The following is a 21043-nucleotide window of genomic DNA, read 5'->3' on the forward strand; positions in this document are numbered from 1 at the left end:
TATCCTTGAACACTTGGAAGAGGTATTCTTCTTCCTCTTGGCGTATACGCTTGAACACTTGGAAGAGGTATTCTTCTTCCTCTTGGCATATATCCTTGAACACTTGGAAGAGGAACGCCAAGAGGAAGAAAAATACCTCTTCCAAGTGTTCAAAGATAATGGATATCCAAAGAACTGGGTCAGAAGATGCCTACACGAACAGCATCAGAAAGATTCTACACGCCCCAACACACTCATCACACTACCCTATGTCAGGAACATGTCGGAACTCACCACAAGACTTCTATGACCGCTGGGCATCAGAGTGGCACACAAGCCAACATCAACCCTACGACAACTGCTCACCTGAACTAAGGACCCACTCCCCGCCATGGACAGGACCAATGTCATCTACAAAATCCCCTGCAGAGACTGCGAGAAACACTACATCGGACAAACAGGAAGGAAACTAACAACAAGGGTACATGAACACCAACTGGCCACAAAAAGACATGACCAATACTCACTCATCTCAATCCACATGGACAAGGAGAACCACGACTTTGACTGGGACAACACCAAGATCCTGGGACAGGCTAGGCAGAGACAAGCACGAGAATTCCTGGAAGCATGGCACTCCACGAAGCAGGCTATTAATAAACACATTGAACTCGACCCCATATACATTCCACTACGGAGGAAGCCCGGAAGTGAGGCAATCCATCGCAACGGACCCCAGAGTTTAAAAGGCAGGCAGGAAAACACACCGAAGCTTCATCAGAGGCTGCACTGAGGATGTTACCAAGCACGGTAACGAAACGTCTGCGGAACAACAAACCAGCTCGGCAAGCCAACCAACCTCAAGAGACCATCTCCCTGAAACTCAGAATGTATTTTTGTTCTAGAGTAACATATATTCAGAGGCTGGAGGTGGGCTTTATTGAAAAGCCTGAAAGATGATTTCCAACACTAACTCAGGTTGGCTGCCCTTTGAATACAGCACCTGCACGGACACCAAGTAATGAGGGTCTTTCAATATCAAAGTTGCCACCCCACTGATCCAATAGCAAGCCCATGCCAATTATATCCATGAACATGTCACCACATCATTGGGTTCAGAGGACCACCAAGATCCCCAGCATCCTGAGCTCTGCTGGTGACTATCATAAAATCCAGCCCATAGTTTCCAGGAAATAAGCAGCAAAACACTGGAAAGAATATTCAGAAAAAAATATCTAATTATAATTCTCTCTGAAATGCAGAGCCATAACAGATATTTTATGTACAGTCCATCAGTCTGTAATGAGCAAGTTGTCATTTGGGAAATACTGAAATTGACAGCAGTTCCTACAATATATATCTGTTTCAGTTAGTCATCAAAATGGTCAGTTGAAGTCCCCAGGTGTTAATTCATTTCTTTTCAGGGTTCAATTCAGTAAGACCCTGAGATGGAAACAAGGCAGGACCGGGAGTCCGAAGGTAACACATATGCAGAGTAATCACTTGCACGTTGGCTGTGCCATGACAGGAGGTATGCAGATAGCACAAAATTTATTGCAGTGTTAGGTATCATTGCTACTGCCAGATTAGGCCAGGTTGGTGACCCTGTAAAACACAAGGATTGGATCTTCCTGCCCCCACGCCAATCCACAAGAAAATCTGGAGAAAAGGAATTTGTTTGTTTTATTTTATATTAGTAATAGGATCACAGGCTTTAAACACAGAATATAATTTAATTAACGGCAACAAAAAGTTACCCTTAAGATCCTTAAAAAGCTATCTGACGGATTAAAGTCTTCAGCTGATGAGTGCTCACCTTTAAACGACAATGGCTCATTGCGAGGCACTGTGTACCATGGCTACAATAAACTGTGTTAGTACACAACCACTAATTAACAAAAACAATGTAATTTTAAAAATAGGAATTATGCATGCAAAAAAAACTCCATCTCGCACTGTTCCAAGTACTCCAAATGTACTAAACAGCTGTGTAGTGTTTCTGCTATGACATTTTCATCCTCCACAAAAGCTGAAACATTAAGCTTTTCTCAGGATATATAGGAGTCTTCTAAACTACTTGAACATGGTTACATCTTGCTTACGTAAATTGTAAAATTTTCAGCCAATGGATATAATGGGCTGAATTTTACGAAGGTTCACCAGACCCAAAACGTTAAGTCTGTTTTTCCCTTCACTGATGCTGCCAGACCTGCTGAGCTTTTCCAGCAACTTTGTTTTTGTTCCTGAATTTTACCATAAATTGGCCAAGTATCAACTTAAAGTACTTGAATGTTGTGTTTCTCTCTGTGAGTTTTTTCTCACAATTCTCTGCTGCTCACTTCACACCACATCTCCATAGCACTGTTCTTGCACAGTGGAAGTGCTCACCACCACTGTGGCATTCTGGGATTCTCACCACCAGCACTATATTTAATTCTCAGCAATGCATCAGGCTCAATCACTGCCCGCCTATTGGAACATGTGATTAATTGCCACAGGGATGGCCAATAGAGGCAAGCTAGCACACCAGGAACAAAAACAGAAGTTGCTGGAAAAGCTCAGCAGGTCTGAAAGCATCTGTGAAGAAAAAATCAGAGTTAACATTTCGGGTCTGATGACATATCGAGGACCCGAAACATTAATTCTGATTTTTCTTCTCAAAAGCTGCCAGATCTGCCGAGCTTTTCCAGCAACTTCTGTTTTTGTTCTTGATCTCTAGCATCCGCAGTTCTTTTGGTTTTTGTTTTAGCACATCACTTTGCCAACAGGGACCTGGAAGTCTTGGTGGATGGGGCTGGGGGAGAGGATATCCCGAAGAGGCTGTGGCACCGCACACTGCCTGCCTGGTCTGAAGCTGCAACCCGTACAATTTCCTCAGTACAATTTCCATGGTCTGGGGGAATGGCCAGCAGTGAAGTCCTTTTGTGAACTGCTTGGGTAAATGCCACCATCTTCTGTCTGCTATCTCACATTCATTCAGGCTCAGCCATTGGATCCACCTCCCACCAAGACCTACAGTACCACTCATAGTATTGACCTTCATTCACTGTCACCTACACCAACTCCCCAGACTACTATCCCTGCATGACCTCTGCATTTCCTGCACACTCACTCAGGCACTCTGCTACCTGCTGCCTGACCCTTCACCAGCACTAGCAGCTGTGCCAGCCACTTCCATCTCAGTCAGTCCTTCCTTTTGTCTCATTGCTGAGGTAGGTAGAGAGAACCAGTGTGGGTGGGGCCTAATTTTTATTTCCTCCCCTCCGACAGAAGAGAATGCTTATCAACACTGTGACTATGTTCCCAATATTTCCAAAACTCCACCTCTATTGAACAATTCAATCTCGTGTTGTTTCCTGCAGGCACTAGCAGCATCTGCACAATTCCCATCCCCAAAAAGAGCAGCCCCTCATGAGATCATTTCCTCCTTCCCCTCTGAGCAAGATGCCATAGATCCCTCAGAGGAAGCACTGACAAAGCTGCCTCCTGCACCCTACACCAGCTCAGATGCTGACACCTGGCTGGGTACTTTAGCTCGGGTATAGTTGAAAGCACATTCTGGCGTGTACATTGCTGACAAGTCTCCACAGTTGGCCAAGGAAGAAATTACCTGAGTCGCTGGCACTCAACCGACTGCTAGAGACCAGACAGGCTCAGCCTCGGCAAGTCACTAACAATTTCATACAAATGTACCATCAGACATGGGAGCAGCAGGCAGGTTTGCTGGATACCTTCAGGATCTTGACTGAAATGTTGGAAGATTCCACCAATGTTGTTTGTGCCATATGGCCTCTGACATGTGAACCCCTGGCTGTCTCCATGGACAGGCAAGCAGCTGCCATGAGGAGCCGGGCCCAGCGCACTCTGTGTCTGTTGGATATTCACGGACACTTGCACTCCATCCTTCTGGTCACTGGTGCTCAGCATCAACAGCAAGGCAACAGAGGGGATGAGGGACCTTGACTTCATTCCCTTTCACTGAGTTGCATTTACGACAGTAGGCACCCAGCCAGGGGAGGAACCACATACAGCCCATCTAGGTGTCTCCTCTAAGTACACTCTGGAGCTGCTCAGTCCCTCCAACACATCCCTGCTTACACTCTCCAATCCTGGTTGGGAGTCCATGCTGAATAGGGTGAGCCTGCATCTGAGGAGGACACTCTCAGCACGGCTGTGCTCTCTAGCCATGTTCGGGGGTCACCTGTCCAAAACTCCAAGGCCACAGGCTTGACCTCTCACCACTCACTAGCGAGATTGTTAAAATCTTGGGTGGATGAGCAGATGTATTTTTCTCAATGTGAAGAATTTTACTTTTCAGATCTCACCATATTTTCCAACTGACTAGTCATTGTCTGCACAGTTCAAAGGCTGGGGAGATTTCACCCAACAATTACTGGCTCCTGTTTATCTGTGCTTTTTGTTGCATCTTTAAAGAACACTAATAAATTTGTGAAACATTATTCCTCTTTCAGAAAACCATGATGACTCTGCCTGATTGTGATTATGATTTTCAATATGTCCTGGTACTATCAGTGTACCAAATGTAATAGATGGCAGGTGGCTCTGTATTGATATGGGCTTATCTAGGTATATTACAAAGCTTGAGTTTGAGGGCCCTTGTGGTGCTGTGGCAGCATACCAACTATTGAAAGGCATGGGTTCAAATCCTATATGCTCTAAAGGTGTGTAATAGCAAAACTAAACAGGTTGATTAGAAATATCTAAAAAGTTTCCGATTATCCATTTTAGTCTAACGTTTTGAATGCTAGAAAATCTCTCAATTACCATCAAATTTCAGATCTGGTCTATCTGGGTATAAAGAGCTTGGGTTTGTGCTATTGAAAATTAAAGATGTCGTCTCATTTCTTAAAATTTTAACTGTTGGAGAAATTAATACATTTTAAAATCTTTTTAATTTGTGTTGGAACTCAATTTTTCTTTCCCTCTATATTCTGAGTTCTGTATTGTAAATGACACTTCCTCGCCCTCACATTCCACTGTCCATTAATGATTCTTCAATCTGATTGGCTAACTGTATACGCAATTGCTTATTCCATTCACTCAGGCTCCGGACACCCTGCAGTAGAGGTTGCCATGCAATTAACAGCAATGTCCAGACAATAATGTCCTAGGAATTGTGCAAGTCAAATACATGCCTGCTTCTGTTTCTTCACTGGATACAATTAAATCCCTGCTAATTTTTTTTCTGAATGATAGAATGGTTGAAAAGAGCTACCTCTGTCCCTTTTCTTTTCTAAACCAGATTTAATTCTGTTTGACATTCTTTTGCAACTTACCTTTTTCTCGTTAGTCAAAAGGAGACAATTATTCATGTACACATTACGGTTGAAGTCAAACATGTAATCACAGTCATTAATGGGATGAGGCAGGGCAGCTTTAAACTAATTTGTCTTTCATATCACCACTTAAAGGAAAAGAGCGAAAAAAATGTCCACTTTGCAAAATCTGTACAAGCTAAATGTTCTAAAACATGGCACAGGTGAGAGACATTGTTAATGATGGGAAAGAAAGTGACCTCTATGGGCCTTTTCTCTGGGCTCAAAATGACAAAGCAGTGACATGATTTAGCGCATCATAAGACAGCAAAATAATTAGCCAGCCTGGGAAAATAAAGAGCACTTATTAAATGTCCTGTGATCATGGGACAAAGATTTTCCACAGACCATGTTGTGGAAGAAAACGGTGTAGTCAGTGGAGCTGATATTTTACCAGATATAGAGGCAAATATTCCACTGTGGCAATGGGTCTGATTAACCTAATAAAAACAAATTGCGCAGCATAGTGTTAATGAGTTCAGGATTTCAGAATATCTTTTGATTCCTTTTTTTTCAGTGTTGGGGAACCTTTCCATTTACCTTTCTGTATCCCAGGGCAGAATCTTCCCAGCTCCTGAACCTGCAGGCCATGGTGAGAACACTGGGAAAATTGTCTGACGGGCCAACAAGCAGCTTCTCGATGTCGAGAGCAAAATGCCTGTTTTTAGCCGAGTGTTGAATGGTGAAATGAGATTCTCATTAGTGAGTAACAGGAGGCCTCTTTGCATGCATTAGCATCTCATTATTACCTCATCACACTCAGTAATATGTAGTTTTCCATTCTCTGACCCGCTGGATAGAAACTAGACTGTGATAATTCCTAAAGTGACAGTCAGAATGGGTTAAAATCGAATCAGAGATAGTAGGAACTGCAGATGCTGGAGAATCCGAGACAACAAGGTGCAGGGCTGGATGAACACAGCAGGCCAAGCAGCATCATAGGAGCAGAGAGGCTGACGTTTCGGGCCTAGACCCTTCAAGAGAAAGGGGGAGGGGAAGGGGGTTTTGAAATAAATAGGGAGAGAGTGGGAGGCGGATAGAAGAGGGATAGAGGAGAGGTGGTCATTCCAGCTCACCACATGGTCCTCAGACCATGGTCCACCTTGGATACCAGTCCGCAACATCTCAGGGCATGCTCCATGGTCGATAACACCACACAACTCCCTGTCCACAGATTCTGGCACCTGACATCCACCAGTCTCATTGCAACATCATGGCACAACTCCAATACACTTACAGTATAGTTCTGCACTTTGATACCAATGGTTCCCAACCTTTTCAGTATCAAGGCACACTTCAACGAGACAAACAATTTAGCAGCACACCCACATTTTTTTATACCATATGTACGGTATCAGAAGACTACACATAGGTGGCTCTGGAGGCTTGTGCATGCAATAGGGGTGCCACATGTCAGCAGATACTGCCTTCAATAATAGGATCTGAGGCTCTGAAGGATAGACCTGGCCTTGATGCTGAGATAAAGCAGTGCTGCTTCCCAAAAATTTCACGTCACATTTCTCACCATGTTGTGGCATAGCACACCCATTGAAAACCACTGCTCCATGCTGTGTTTTGGGGTACACTGGCATTTCAATGCAATGCTGCTGCCAGGACACTTTGTGCGCAGGGACACGCACACATGGGCTTGGCCAGGCTGCCTCTGGGGGATCCTCCTTGTAGTGCTCACTTGCTTTGTACCTACTTTGATGCTCATGGCATGTCGGCCTTGCCTTTTTGCACTTTGCCCCCAAGCCAAAGCTTAGAACCTCACAGTTCTTCTACGTTGCCTTGCCTTCAATATAGACACAAGCTTGTGATGGTTGTGAGTTGTCAGCAGTGAAGAAGCTGTCCCACACTGTGCTTATTTCACATCTGCACCATGTGTCAGTCGAGTACATGGCAAACACACTACAGTCCATCAATCAGACGGCCATGTCTCAAAGTCTGAGAGGAGTGGCCCTCAGTCATGTCAAGGAATGCACCCTTCTGTCAGGGGCTCTCACTGCAGCGTCTAATATCAGTTCTGGGCATTCAGCACAGTCAGTCTGTCGCTTTGGGTGGTCAGGGTTGGGTGGTCCAGGGAGTGAGCCATGGTCAGCCCTGTTTTCCAGTGCAAACACTCACAGGAAGTCAGTCAGCGATCTAGTCACTCATCATTTGGGACTTTCCATCAAAGTCAGTCATGCTCAGTCCTGGGGACACAATTATGAAGAGCAGCAACTCAACCTGGCTTGATGTGCATGACCATGTCTGGCATGTTGACTCGATATGGCTGGGGGTGGGGTGAATATTTTGATAGATGGGTTGAGTGAGAAGATGGGGAAACTCAAAGCGGAATGGAAAGGTGAGCTACCAGGTAGGGAATGTGTACGACTGCGAGTTCACTGAGGGTCGGAACGTGAACCTGAGACTCTTTCCGTGCAGCATGACAGCTGTTCCCTTCCATTGAGATCAAATACCAAGTGCGTAATGGTGTTAAAAATGGCTGCCCCCACATGTGGAGTTGGTCGGGTAAGAGTTTCATTCTGTGAGGGAGGGACTTCACTATCAAGCGATAGGAGCCATTGCATTACAAAGATACTCATAAAATACTAAAGAAAGACACCAGGGAGCAATACATGCCATATGTCAAACTTAGGCATTAATATAAACCAAAAGAACTGTGGGTGCTGTAAATCAGGAACAAAAACAAAGTTGCTGGAGAAGCTCAGCAGGTCTGGCAGCATCTGTGAAGGGAAAAACAGAGTTAATGTTTCGGGTTCAGTGACCCTTCCTCAGAACAGGCATTAATACATTGTGTGGACCAGAAATCCTAGCCCCAATAACTCTTTACCACATCTCACAGCACATCAGGAATAAATGCCAGTAATGGTTGTAATGTACAAGCTTTCTATTAACATAGAAACATGAAAGGTAGGTACAGGAGCAGTGACAGTAGGCACCAGAGCCAGGGGCGGAACCACATACAGCCCATCTCGATGTCTCCTCTGAGTACACTCATTTGACCCCTCGAAACTGATCCACCATTCAATATAATCATGGCTGATCATCAAGCTCAATACCTTAATCTACCTCTTCCTCATGTCTCTTGATCCCTTTGGCCACAAGAACTCTATCTATCTCCTTCTTGAAAATACATAATGTCTTGGCCTCAACCACTTTCTGTGGTAGTTAACTCCATACTCTACGGATGAAGAAATTTCTCCTCATCTCAGTCCTAAAAGGTTTACCTCTTATTCTTAAACTATGACCCCTAGTTCTGGACTCGCCTACCATTATGAAACTATCTACACCTATTAGAATTTTATAGGTTTCTATGAAATCCCCCGCATTCTTCCAAACTCTACCTCATACAATCGACTCAATCTCTCCTCATATGTCAGTCCTACTATCCCAGGAATCAATTCAGTAAACTTTCACCTCACTTCCTCTACAACAAGAACATCCCTCGTCAGATAAGGAGACCAAAATGGCACTCAATATTCCAGGTGCGGCCTTGCCAAATGCTCTGTATAATTGCAGCAATGAGTCCCTGTTCCTGTATTCGAATCCTTGCGGTATGAAAATCATCATATAGTTACCTCCTGCTGTACCTGCACACTTACTTTTAGTGACTGGTGCATGAGGTCACCCAGGTTTCGTTGTGCCCTCACACACCAGTCACTAAAAGTAAGCGTGCAGGTACAGCAGGAGGTAACTACATGATGGTTTTCCTTTCCCTGACTACATTTCGGTGTAGTTTGAGGGTTCACAGCTTGGGTAGAAATAGCCTGCCCGAAGTGGAGCCTGGGAGTTTTGGGCAGGTGATCCCAGAGGCTTTTATGGCTACAGGTCCCAAAAATGCCAAGTGTGTCCTGCCCAAAGGCAGAAACACTCCTCACTTTATCTCCCACAAGGCTTAGGGTGCCAGGCAGAGTGAAGGTAGAAGGCCCGACCACACTGAAGTCTCCTGAGAGAAGAATTATGGTGGGGGGGGTGGTTTGCTGCATGTGATTCTTCCTCCATCTGGGTGCCTACTGCACCATCTTGGCTCCTTGTGAAAAAGGGAAACCCAGAATAAGGCCACAGGCACTTGTCTCTGTCGCCTTGCTATTGGTGCTGAGCAGCAATAGAGTTTATCCAGTAGGCACCGTGTGTGCTGATCTAGTTCTGGATGGAGGCTGACAACCTGCCCACAGAGACGCTCTCTTGCCAGAGGCAGCGTGGAGTAGATCACATCGGTGCAGTCCTGCAACCTCTGATTCTGTTTGTCAGTTAATCTGACCAAACTGCCTGTTGCTCCTGTGTCTGTGTGTGTATGCCATTGAAGTCACAAGTTGCTGATGCCATGGGGTTCTCTCCTGCCTGGGGCCGAGTAGCTAACAGGTCTCTGTCAGTCCTCTGGGTGCCAGCGGCCTGAGGTCTTTCTTCCTCTGCCAGCTGCAGAGATGTGTCCGTGATGTGCTCACCAGCTGGTATCCCATTAATCTAGCAAAAATACCCATTAAGGTGTCAGGATCTGAACTGGTGGAGGCTGTAAGAGGCACCCTTAATATTAAAGCTAATTTATTTTTATATGATTTCTTTTTCAACACTTGTTATGTTTAAAAGTTAGGATTTCTTAGCTTTCTACTTAAACAGTGCATCTTATGCAAGACTGGGGAATCACAGATAATAACCAGTTGATTTCCAAGTTTATTTGCACATCGGTAGATGTCAGAAATTGATGCCATTTTCACAGGCCAAATGATAGTGAACAGTAACCAGTTTGCCATCATTACAATTGTAAAATCCAATACTTTCAGTTAGTTCTTGTTGCTACTTTACAACTGTGATCTCTTAAAAAAGATCAAAAATGAATGTATACTGTTAGTACTTTTCACAAACAGAATTTTTGCTGGAATGTATTGTGAGAAAATGTGTTTTTACTTTGACTATGTGCAGACAGTTGTAAAATACGACTTTAATTCTATTTCACAGGCCAACAAACTAAGTGTTTTGATTTCTCACTTCTGCAAAACGTTATTAAGAAATAAATAATATACTGATTTTCAAACTTCACAGGCATAATAAACTGAAGAGATTTGGGTATAATTCACACTTACGTTAAAAGTCGATATCTCATTACCAAATACCCCATATTTCTGAATTTAAGAGCTAATCGCTGACAGATCAGTTCGCTACTATTCTTATTAAACAATGTTATGCATACATTCATTATTCATTCACACTGAACATTTTGTAGACCAACAATTGCAAATTAGATTTACTGCGGATTTGTTATGGAATCCCCCAAATTTCTTTGGTCAAAGGCTCTACAGATCAACCAGTGAGTAAATGATCCTGAACAGTTATTTTAGTGTCTTTAAATGAGTCATTATAAATGGACAATAAATGCTGGTCTAGCCAACAATGCCCATATCCTGATTTAAACTCAGGTTGTTAACAGATTAGTTACTGGTTAAAAAATCCAGTAATTATCGGAACAAAACATATTGCAGTGCTGCAATGAAGAGTAGGACAGTAGGGAACAGCTGAAATGTTTCTTCTAGAGAGCTGGCATGGACACCACCGACTGAGTGGCCTCCTGCTGTACAATAATCACCCCCCAATTAGAAAATGACCTTTCCATATTGTCCAGCTGGATGTGACTGCTGTCCCCCAGTTCTATTCATAACTGTAGCCAGAAAACAAATTCTGAACATGCTTATAATAAGAATTAGAAGCAGGAGTAGGCTATTTGTCCCCATGAGTCTGCTCCAGCATTCAAAAGACCATGACCGATCTGCTTATTTTTCATATTTCACATTCCCATCCACCCCTGGTAATTTTTAATTCTGACTAAAAATTTTTCTAACAAAGGCATGACAGGGAGAAGGTAAGGATGATAATACAAGGAAAGGGCACTGTCACAACTACACCTGATGTGTCTACAGTGTGGCTTTTGAACTGGAAATCTCTACCACATGTTTCACTCCCTTTTAGTTTTTTGATTGTTCCATTTTTAATAATGACCAGTAGCAAAGCCTTAATCTTAAATTATAAATAAGATGAAATGTTAATTTATTGCACAATTATGGCTGAAGTTACTAAGTAAAAACAAAAATACAATTATTAGATAAAATGCAAAAACAATGATTGGAAGAAGATACAGATAGTGATTACTTATAGAAATGAACACAATTGCAGACCTTTTGCTTGTAGATTCTCTTTCCAAAGGAATTGAAAACTTGAAGTCAGAAGTCAGCAACTATGATAGCTTTTGTAGTTGAATAGTTAGAGGTTGATTGTATAGGTCGACTCAGCAGGTAGAGCAGACTTTGAGAGTGTGTGGTTTCTTGTTCTGCATTAGTTCTGCAGTTATGGCACTTTAGGCAGAACTGTGGTTGTTTTCTCAATTCTTTTCTCCTTTGAGCTTTGAACTCCCTCTATGATGCTGTCTGAGAGGTCTTCCTGCACTGTTGTGTTTTAAAATGGTATGCCACAAAGTCTTATGCAGATCAAATTTAAGATGTCTGCTATGTTAACCTTTGAGAAATAATTTTCCCACAAAGCAAAGTCAATTATGCTGGAATTCCCTTGTGTGGCCTTCCAGTCACCTACTTTTATTTCAAAAGTTTTGCTCTCAAAAAGGGCCTATTGTGGTGTCCAAGGGTTAATTAAATTCCAAAGGGCTCCCTTTGTGATTGATGCCGAGACGACATTTCAGTCTGCTTGTCTGTGTTTCTAGCTAAAATAAATTGACAGGGATAGTCATGTGACACCTGGCAGCCTTTTTTAAAAGATGTTGTGTCTATTTTAAAAGGTCAGATTAGCTTTCTTCACACATAATTACACAGTCATGACAGGCACTGACATAGGTTTAGGTGAGGCCATGAAGGATTTGTGGAAGAGGATAAAGGTTTTTAATTAATTTCATCGGGGAATGGAGAGGCAATGTAAATTAGAGAACATGAAGCAATAGCCAAGAAGAAAGTTTTTCTCTCTACACATGCTTCCAGGTGCGCTAAGTTTCTCCAGCACCTTCTATGTTTCCTTCAGATTTCCAGCATCCACAGTTCTTTGCTTTCATTACTATGACATTGAAGTTATTAATCTTAGAGTAAAGTGTATGAGTCGTAATGTTAGTAAGGTGACAAATTCTCAGAAATGGTTATGCAAATGAACAGGATGCAGGGATTAAAGCTCAGGTTGGCATGAACTAACTAGTAATGTTGCATATTGCGGTGTTCAACTCATTTGAGGATCCAAGAAGTGCAGTAAGCGATACAGAATTCAGTTGGAGGAAATTATAGCTCAACTATGAGTTCATGTCATGCATGCAATCTGACACCCCACAGAGGCTGTTGTGAAATGAACAAATGGTGGAATCTGTGTACATATGGAGTCACTGAGGGAAATTTTCTTTCATAATTCATTCACAGGTTGAGGGCATCATTGGCTAGGTCAGCATTTATTGCCCATCCCTAATTGCCCACAGAGCCACTTATGAGTCAACCACATTGCTGTGGGTCTGGAGTCACGTGAAGGCCAGACCAGGTAAGGATGGCAGTTTCCTTCCCTAAAGGACATAAGTGAACCAGATGGGGTTTTCCCCAGTGATTGAGAATGGATTCAGGTCATCACTAGACTCTTTAATTCCAGATATTTATTAAATTCAAATTCCACCATCTGCCATGGTGGGATTCAATTCCAGGTCCCCAGAACATTACCTGGGTTTCTGGATTAACAGTTCAGCAATAATACCTCCTTCCTTGTTGATACGTTGATGAATAGAGGAAAGCAACCAAAGAAAAATACTTGTGAAGCTCCTGAAGTGGTCATGCAAAATTTGGAGGAAATGTCATTACTAGAGGTGGATTGGTTGCATTTGAACAGTCAAATAGAAGCAAATCTTGGTTGAACATTGTTCAACAGCATAGAGATGGACTTGATGGGAAGTGGAATGAAATGCTGCGGTGACAGTAGATATTTCTGGTGTTATTCCCAAACCAGAAACTGGACAAAATGAATTGTAAAACAATAATCTGGGAGAGGTAACCACAGAACTGGAAAGTGATCACATTTCTAAGAACTATAGTCAAAAAGCAAGTTTAAAGATGAGATACTGGCTAGATAGAATTGTATGGATAAGGGAGTGATTTCAGTGATTAGAAACACAAGGGATAATGCCTAAACAAGGGGAACCAAGTCACAGTGTTAATGAGAAACTGCTGAGGTAAGAAATTGTGTTGTAAGAACTTGAAAGTGTAATAGGTGGTAAAATGAAGACAAGTTAGTTGTGAAGTGATTTGAGATTAGAAGTAATTATTTAAGATGATGGAAGCAATGATGGTAATTTATTATTTCAAGCACCAGGAAAAAAAATCAGTTTGCAGCCACAGGCAAAAAGTATATTGAACAGAAGCCAAAGTACAGTCTCACTAATGTATTTATTGACAACACTACCTACTACAGAAAGTGATCTTAATAGATATTTCTCATATTGTGAAACCGCATAAACTTTTCTGTAGAAAGCAAGAGAGAGAAAATTGAGTTTCGCACTGAAAGCTAATTAATATCAAGATGATAAAGCATGACACCATTTGCACACATTTAAAAAAACAAAATTGTTGTACTATTGTTAGTTTAGTATATGATCTCATACTTCAATCATTTTTCTGATTCAGGAAGAATGTTTTACTGCCTTTTTATGCACATTCTTTATTGGAAACCTGTTATTTATGATAAATTTTTGGCAGCTTGTACGTTATGTGTCAGTATAGCAAATGGTTTCTCACTGTATAAATTAATGCGATTGGAAACGTTCATAATGACATTGCTTAGTAGTTTGAAGATAAAACTTTCAAATTGTTTTTAAACTATAATAATTGGTAAAAGAGTCCTATTCAAGAAACAGTATTTGGTAATGTCACTTTCTCCATTGACTCATGGGATGTGAGCATTGCTGGCTGGGACAACACTTAGTTCCCATCCCAAATTACCCTTGAGAACGTGTTTTATGGAACTGCTGCAGTCTATTTGTTTAAGTGAACTCACAATGTCATTGTGGAGGGTCAGCAACATTGAACAAACAGTGATGTATTTCCAAGTCAGGATGGCGAGTGGCTTGAAGGGGATCTTGCAGGTGGTGGCATTTGATGTATCTGCTGCCCTTGTCCTTCTAGATGGTAATGGGTATGGGTTTGGATGGTGCTATTTCAGGAGACTTGGTGGGTTTTTGCAGTGCATTGTAAAGATGGTAGAAACTGCTGTGACTGAGTGGTGGTGATGGAGGGAGTGAATGTTTATAGATGTGGTGCCAATCAAGTAAGTTGTTTTCACTGGATGGTATCAAGCTTCTTGAGTGTTGTTGGGGAGGATTCCATCACATTCCTGACTCGTACCTAGCGGACAGGCTTTGAAGAGTCAGAAGGTGAGTTATTTGCTGTAGAATTCCTAACCTCTGACCTACTGTCATAGCTACGGTATTTATATAGCTAGGCCAGTTCAGTTCCTAGTCAATGGTAACCCCCAGGATGTTGACATTGTGGGATTCAGCAATGGTGATGCCATTGAATTTGAAGGGGCAATGGTTAGATTCCCTCACCACTGAGATTGTCATGTCTGGCAATGATGTAGTGTAAATGTTACTTGTCACTTGTCAGCCCAAACCTGGATACTGTCCAGTTCTTGCTGTATTTAGATATGGACTACTTCAGTACCTGAGGAGTCACAAATGGTGCTGAACACTGTGTAATTAATAATGAACATCCCCACTTCTGACCACATGATAGAGAGAAGACCATTGATGAAGCAGCTGAAGGTGGTTGGGCCTAGGAGGCTAACCTGAGAAACTCCTGCAGAGTTGTCTTTGATACTTTACAAATAATCAAGAGCACCTGACAAATACCCACAAGACACAAGCCCAAATCCTAGCAAAGCATCAAATTCAATTCATAAATCTGAAATGTATATCTACTCTCAGTGTTGGTGTACAAGAAAATATTGCTGATTGTTGTAAAACCCATCTGATTCTCTAATGCTCTTTAGGAAGATCAGTCACCCTTACACAGTCTGGCCTATCTGTGACTGCAGACTCACAGGAATGTGATTAACTCTTAACTGCCCTCAGAAACACAGAGCAAACCACTCAGTTTAAGGGCAATTAAGGGTGGATCAGAAATGCTGGCTTTACTGGTGATGCCTGCATCCCATGAAACAATAAAAGGAAATAAAATTCCAGTTTCTTTAAAGAGGATTATGGATCTGCTTTCCATCAGAGGAAAATGTTTTTGTTTTACCGAAAGACTCACTAATTGCACTTGTAAAACTGATGCTCCACTATGTAAAATCAATATATAAATAGAAATGATTCTTTATTTACATGAAACAATTTTTTAAAAAGCTCCCTTACCATTCAAATGATACTTCTTCTCTCATTGGTATTCTATAGTGTTCAATCTCACTGTCTAGGAAGAACTTTGTGGAGTAGACCACTGCCCAATTTTATTTCATTGAAATCAACTGTAGATTCTATAAAGGTAGGGAGGTTGTTAGTGAATTGATCTAATCTCCAAGCCTGCACCAAGATATTGAGGCTGACATTACCAACCACTCTCTTCTGCCCCTGAAATCTCCCAGGAAAACTGATGTCAATTCACAAAGGAAGAGTGGTTATCACTGTTATATATCCTTCCTACTTCTGAAAACAAATGAAACTCTGCCATTTAAAGTCTTGAAATCAGGCAAGTAACAACAAAAAAAAAAATTGTAAGTGCTACTCAAGGCTAAGAAGAAATTTTGACTCTGTCCACCCAGTGGAAGCCAGTGTCAGGCAGGCAAGCAGTTGAAATCTGAACTCAGGAGTTTTGGTGGTACATTGCCTGAACATGGAGGATGTTACTATTGTCTGGACTGTGGCTAGGGTTTAGTACTATAATATAAACAGAAAGTACTGCAGAAATGCAGCAGGTTTGGCAGCATTTAACGGGAGAGGAACAGAGTCCAATATGACTCTTCTATGAAACTTTTCCAATTCTTGAATTTGTATGCTGTATTATTAGTTCTGTGCTTTATACAATTGAATATCAGAATAAGCTTTGTCTAAACAGTGGAGAATGTTTGCACTGTACATTGTTTAAATGTTCAGGAATGTTATATGTCGTGTAACCATTAGAGAACATAGTGGATTGTTTCAATGGTGATGAGTGTTAGTGCCGTATATTATCTGAACTCTAAGGACTGTTCCTGCCTTGCTACAATGTGTTCGCAACTGTCTCTGTACTGTGTCATGACAGTGATAAATATGTACTATAAAATTTTAAGTGCTATCACCTAATTATTATACTCATTTCATGGCCTAAAATGGTTTTAAGAAAAGGACAAGCACTGACCTAAAGTGCCTGCTGTGATCAACTGTCCACAGATTGAAGCATGTCCAGATTTCCAATGAAACCACATGCACTGAAGTTACCACTTTACCAACAGATATTGAATCCAGGAAACTGAGTCGATGTCAAGTAAATTGCATTTCCTCTTTTGATTCACACTTGTACGATAAGCAAAAATATTGGACATCACTTCAATTGTCTAGCTTAGAAGGATAATGAATGCAGAATGGGAATGTACAAACAGCAGCTGCTTGTGGACAGCAGAGTGAAAGAAGAAAAAAAAATTGTAACAACAAGAGCTGTATTATTTTTCTCCCCTTGCTTCTCTGATCATCTCAGAAAATGGCTTATGATGGAAAAGTGAATCGGTGGAATAATAATTGTTACAATACTCTGGCTTTAAGAGATGTATTTTGTCCTGGTTTCTTTATGAAGAGTCATTGAGACAGAGGTGACGAGTGGTCTGATGAAGTATTAAAGTAAACAGCTTGAGACTTTGGGTTTTTTAAAAGTTGAAACTATAGAAGCAGCCTGAATGGGTGGGGTCAAGCACCCACTGAACCAGGATTTTTAGTTTAGCTTTCCATAGCAGTTGATGGGTCTTAAAGCTGGATGTGGAAGCTCTTTTTCCTCTTTATGTTAAAGCTAAAAACTTGGGTTCTCTTCCTGCTGCTAGAATTGTATGTGAGACAATCTATTTTACTGAATTGGCCTTTGTCAAGGGTAGACTTATGGGATGTTGCTATATTGGAACAGTTAATGAGTAGTTCATTATTTTGTTAAATATTTTGATAGAGTTACAGATAAACCAATTCTTTTCTTTTCTTTTTATTTTGTCTGTATTTTAACTATAGTGTATGAATGACTACTTTTACAGTATTGCATGCAATTCTGGTCTCCCTCTGATAGGAAGGATGTTGTGAAACTAGAAAGGGTTCAGAAAAGATTTATGAGAATGTTGCCAGGGTTGGAAGGTTTGAGTTATAGGCAGAGGCTGAATAGACTGGGGCTATTTTCCCTGGAGCATTGGGGGCTGAGCGGTGATCTTACAGAGGTTTATAAAACCATGAGGGGAATGAACAGGTTAAATAGGCAAGGTCTTTTCCCTGGGGTTAGGCAGTCTAGAACGAGAGGGCATAGGTTTAAGGTGAGAGGGGAAAAATATAAAAGGGACCTAAGGGGCAACTTTTTTATGCAGAGGATGGTGCATGTATGGAATGAACTGCCAAAGAAAGTGGTGAAGGCTGGTACGATAACAACATTCAAAAAGCATCTGAATCGGTATATGAATAGGAAGGGGTTAGAGGGATATGGGCCAAATGCTGGCAAATGGGACTGGATTTAAATAGGATACCCGGTCGACATGGACGAGTTGGACGGAAGGGTCTGTTTCCGTGCTATATATCTCTATGACTGTATGACTCTATTAAAGTGTGTTTTACTTCAAGCCTGATAGTTTGACCAATCGAATTGTATCTGGAATGCAACGCCTGACAGTTACCTTTACAATAAGAAAATGTTAGGTTCTGGGCTATTTCTTTGGCATGTTTTGAGGGGATTTGGTCTGGTCCATAACACAATTCACCTCAAACTTGAAGATACCTACAAACTTCACCACTGCCAAGAATACTAGTCAACATTTAAACATCTTTGGTCTTCTGATAAAAATCTAACACATCAGGACTCTAAGAACTTTTAAGCTAAGTAGTCTTTATTCTTCTTGTCTGCAGCAGACATCGCCTCATTTTTTTAAACTTAGTATTTGTGTTTGATGTCCCATTTTGTTAATCTTTTTCTCACAGTTAGTAGTGTTATGGATCAGACCATCTCCCTGAAAATATATCAAGGAGATAGCCTAGGCCCCAAAGTTTTCTTATTTTTAAAGGCAAGTGTAAGGCGATATGAAGTGTAATTCGATTGGACAAACTGCAAGTCTTGAAGCAAAACACACTTTATTCTTACACTATGATTAAAATACAAACAAAAGGAAGAAGAACTGGAATAACTTAAATCTACTGGAAAACTAAACAGCAACTGTTCCAATAAAGTATCATCCCATAAACACACCCTTGGCAAAGGCAAATTCAGTAAAATAGATTGTCTCACTTGCAATTCTCCAGTTAAGGAGGAAAGAATATCAACGGAAAACTCAGAGAGAGAACTTAAGCATTTTGTGGAGCAGGCAAAGATATGTAGCAGCTTCCAAACCCCAAGAGAAAGTTAAACTAAAATCTTGGCTCTGTGGGAGCTTGACCCCATGCCTTCATACTGTTCCTATTGTTCCAACATTGAAAAAAACCCAAGGCCTTGGAACAGGTGCTCGACATCTCCATCTCAAACTCTCCATGAAGAAACCAGGTCAAAATACACTTCTTAAAGCCATAAATGTCATCACAGTAGATTATAAAACTCCTCTTTCTTTCATACAAAAAAACCTGGTAATTGGCTTCTTAGTTTTGACTGGTATTTCATTTTAATTTAAATGTGATAATTACTTGCTAAAACAAATTAAAATATTTGTTGCAACCAATTGAAAGATGATTAAAAAGAAGGGTGCCAAATGGCCCTCGCTCATCTGCTCATAACAGTTGTAGAGAAAATGAAGGCCACCTCCAAATTCTGCAATTGTCTGGACCAAACTGTACATTGCAGCATTCCAGACTGATGCTTTATCACTGGGGTCCACTTCCACCTCCTACCTTTTCAGTTTACCAGAAAACTATTGCACAGGCAATGCTCACAGACTAATCCTTTTCCTAATATATTGAAGTTTTTGTGGTATGATTAATTGTGCAGTTGTACTTGCCATGATGACTTGTCAAAGCTGTAATTCCTACATTCATTTTCAAGTCACGTGATTTGTAAATCTATATTTGTTGCATTGACCAGTTGATTGAATTCAATAACAGTATGTTACAATTGACTTCTTAATGATTTTAACTGAAACATAATCTAAGTAAATGTTCAAATAAATTGATATTTGGCAATTTAAGCATAAGCCTCAGTACTATGGTATTGTCCTGAAAACAGCATTACAGCTAACTATTATACCCAGTTGTTTACATCCCAGGTACAGGCCTACTCCAAATTTTCTCCTTCTCAAACCTGCTGGTCTATCTGTGCCCATCTTTCTGTCCCAGGCCTGCTGCAGTGTTCCAGTGAAGCAAGCTGGTGGAACACAATTTCTGCTTCCCCTTAGACAGTTTATAGCATTCTGGACTCAGCACTGAGTTCAACAACTTCAGACCATGAACTCTACTGTACTATTCTCTTTCCACGCCATGGAAACTGTCCATATGTTGCTCTTATGCTTCTGCTTTCAGTTAGAGCTGATCTATAGGTAAAGTCACCATAATCCCAGAGGGCCTCACCCCTCTTTTTAATCACCTCACTAGAGAGAGAGTGAGAGAGAGAGAGATAGAGAAACAACTGGTGATGGTTTAACCTGTGGGTCACCTCACCTCAGGCATGGAGAGAGTTTGAAAAGGCAGGACCTTCATAGTGGCCTCAGTCAGTGTGGGAATTGAGCTGGCACTATTTGTGTTGCAAACCAGCTGTCCAGGCAACTAAACTAATCAACCTCCAGCTGACCTATACACTGCTAGCAACACCCACTCTGCATCTATGCTTATATGCCACCACACATGGTTGGTGGGCATGGAGAATTGCACAGAAAATTGCCCATCAAACCTCAAGCATTGGGAAAACTGTAAGTGATCAAGTGTAAAAGGTAACTCATTCATTAATGGTAGGAATTCATAGATAGGCTTAATTTCCTACTAGCCTATAATTTAAATTCGATATGGTATGCCTCCCTTATTTAATGAAACTTACTCAAGTGACTCTCATAACTTCAAAAACTTGGCTGGCAATTTAAGACTCACTGGTGCAGACTTTTGGATTTCCAGGAGATTGAGTCACAGGCTGATAGACTGCTCTTGGAAAGCTTTTTCTGTGTAGAAACTTGACATTCTGAGGTGCAGAGCTTCTGACAGGAAATTCAGATTGCAAAAATACTGGGTTCAAAATCGAAAGCGGTAGCAAACAATCAAGGTGCAGAGGGATTATCCCTTAAAGTGCCATCAAAGGTCTGAATCCCCAAGAGCAGGACATGTAGGAGGCTGTGGAACTGCAGAGGTAGTGGCAGAATGGGAATCATCTCTTCTGTCTCCATCTTCGAGCACGAGAGGGGGAGAGCTGGCTTCTCTGTAACATTTCTGATCTCAGTTGAACCCACTGATGCGCGATTGCACAGGGACCTTCTCCCTGAAGTTTGGAATGTCTTTCTGCGCTGGAGCATTAGAAATTTAAAAATTTGGTTGAAGATTTAAATTGAAGAACTTTCTCAGAAAACGGGAACTATTTCCAACACTG

The 21043-nt window shown here is 41.4% G+C and overlaps 1 protein-coding gene across 2 annotated transcripts in view; it reads right to left on the reverse strand.

Annotated features, from left to right (window-relative positions):
• The window catches only part of LOC109929127 (SPARC (osteonectin), cwcv and kazal like domains proteoglycan 1), a 468013-nt gene that overhangs the window by 294655 nt on the left and 152315 nt on the right, over positions 1–21043 (reverse strand). The gene's annotated exons all lie outside the window — the stretch shown is intronic.

The sequence above is a fragment of the Rhincodon typus genome, chromosome 12 (genome assembly GCF_021869965.1).
Source record: "Rhincodon typus isolate 14 chromosome 12, sRhiTyp1.1, whole genome shotgun sequence".
Classification (NCBI taxonomy): Eukaryota; Metazoa; Chordata; class Chondrichthyes; order Orectolobiformes; family Rhincodontidae; genus Rhincodon; species Rhincodon typus.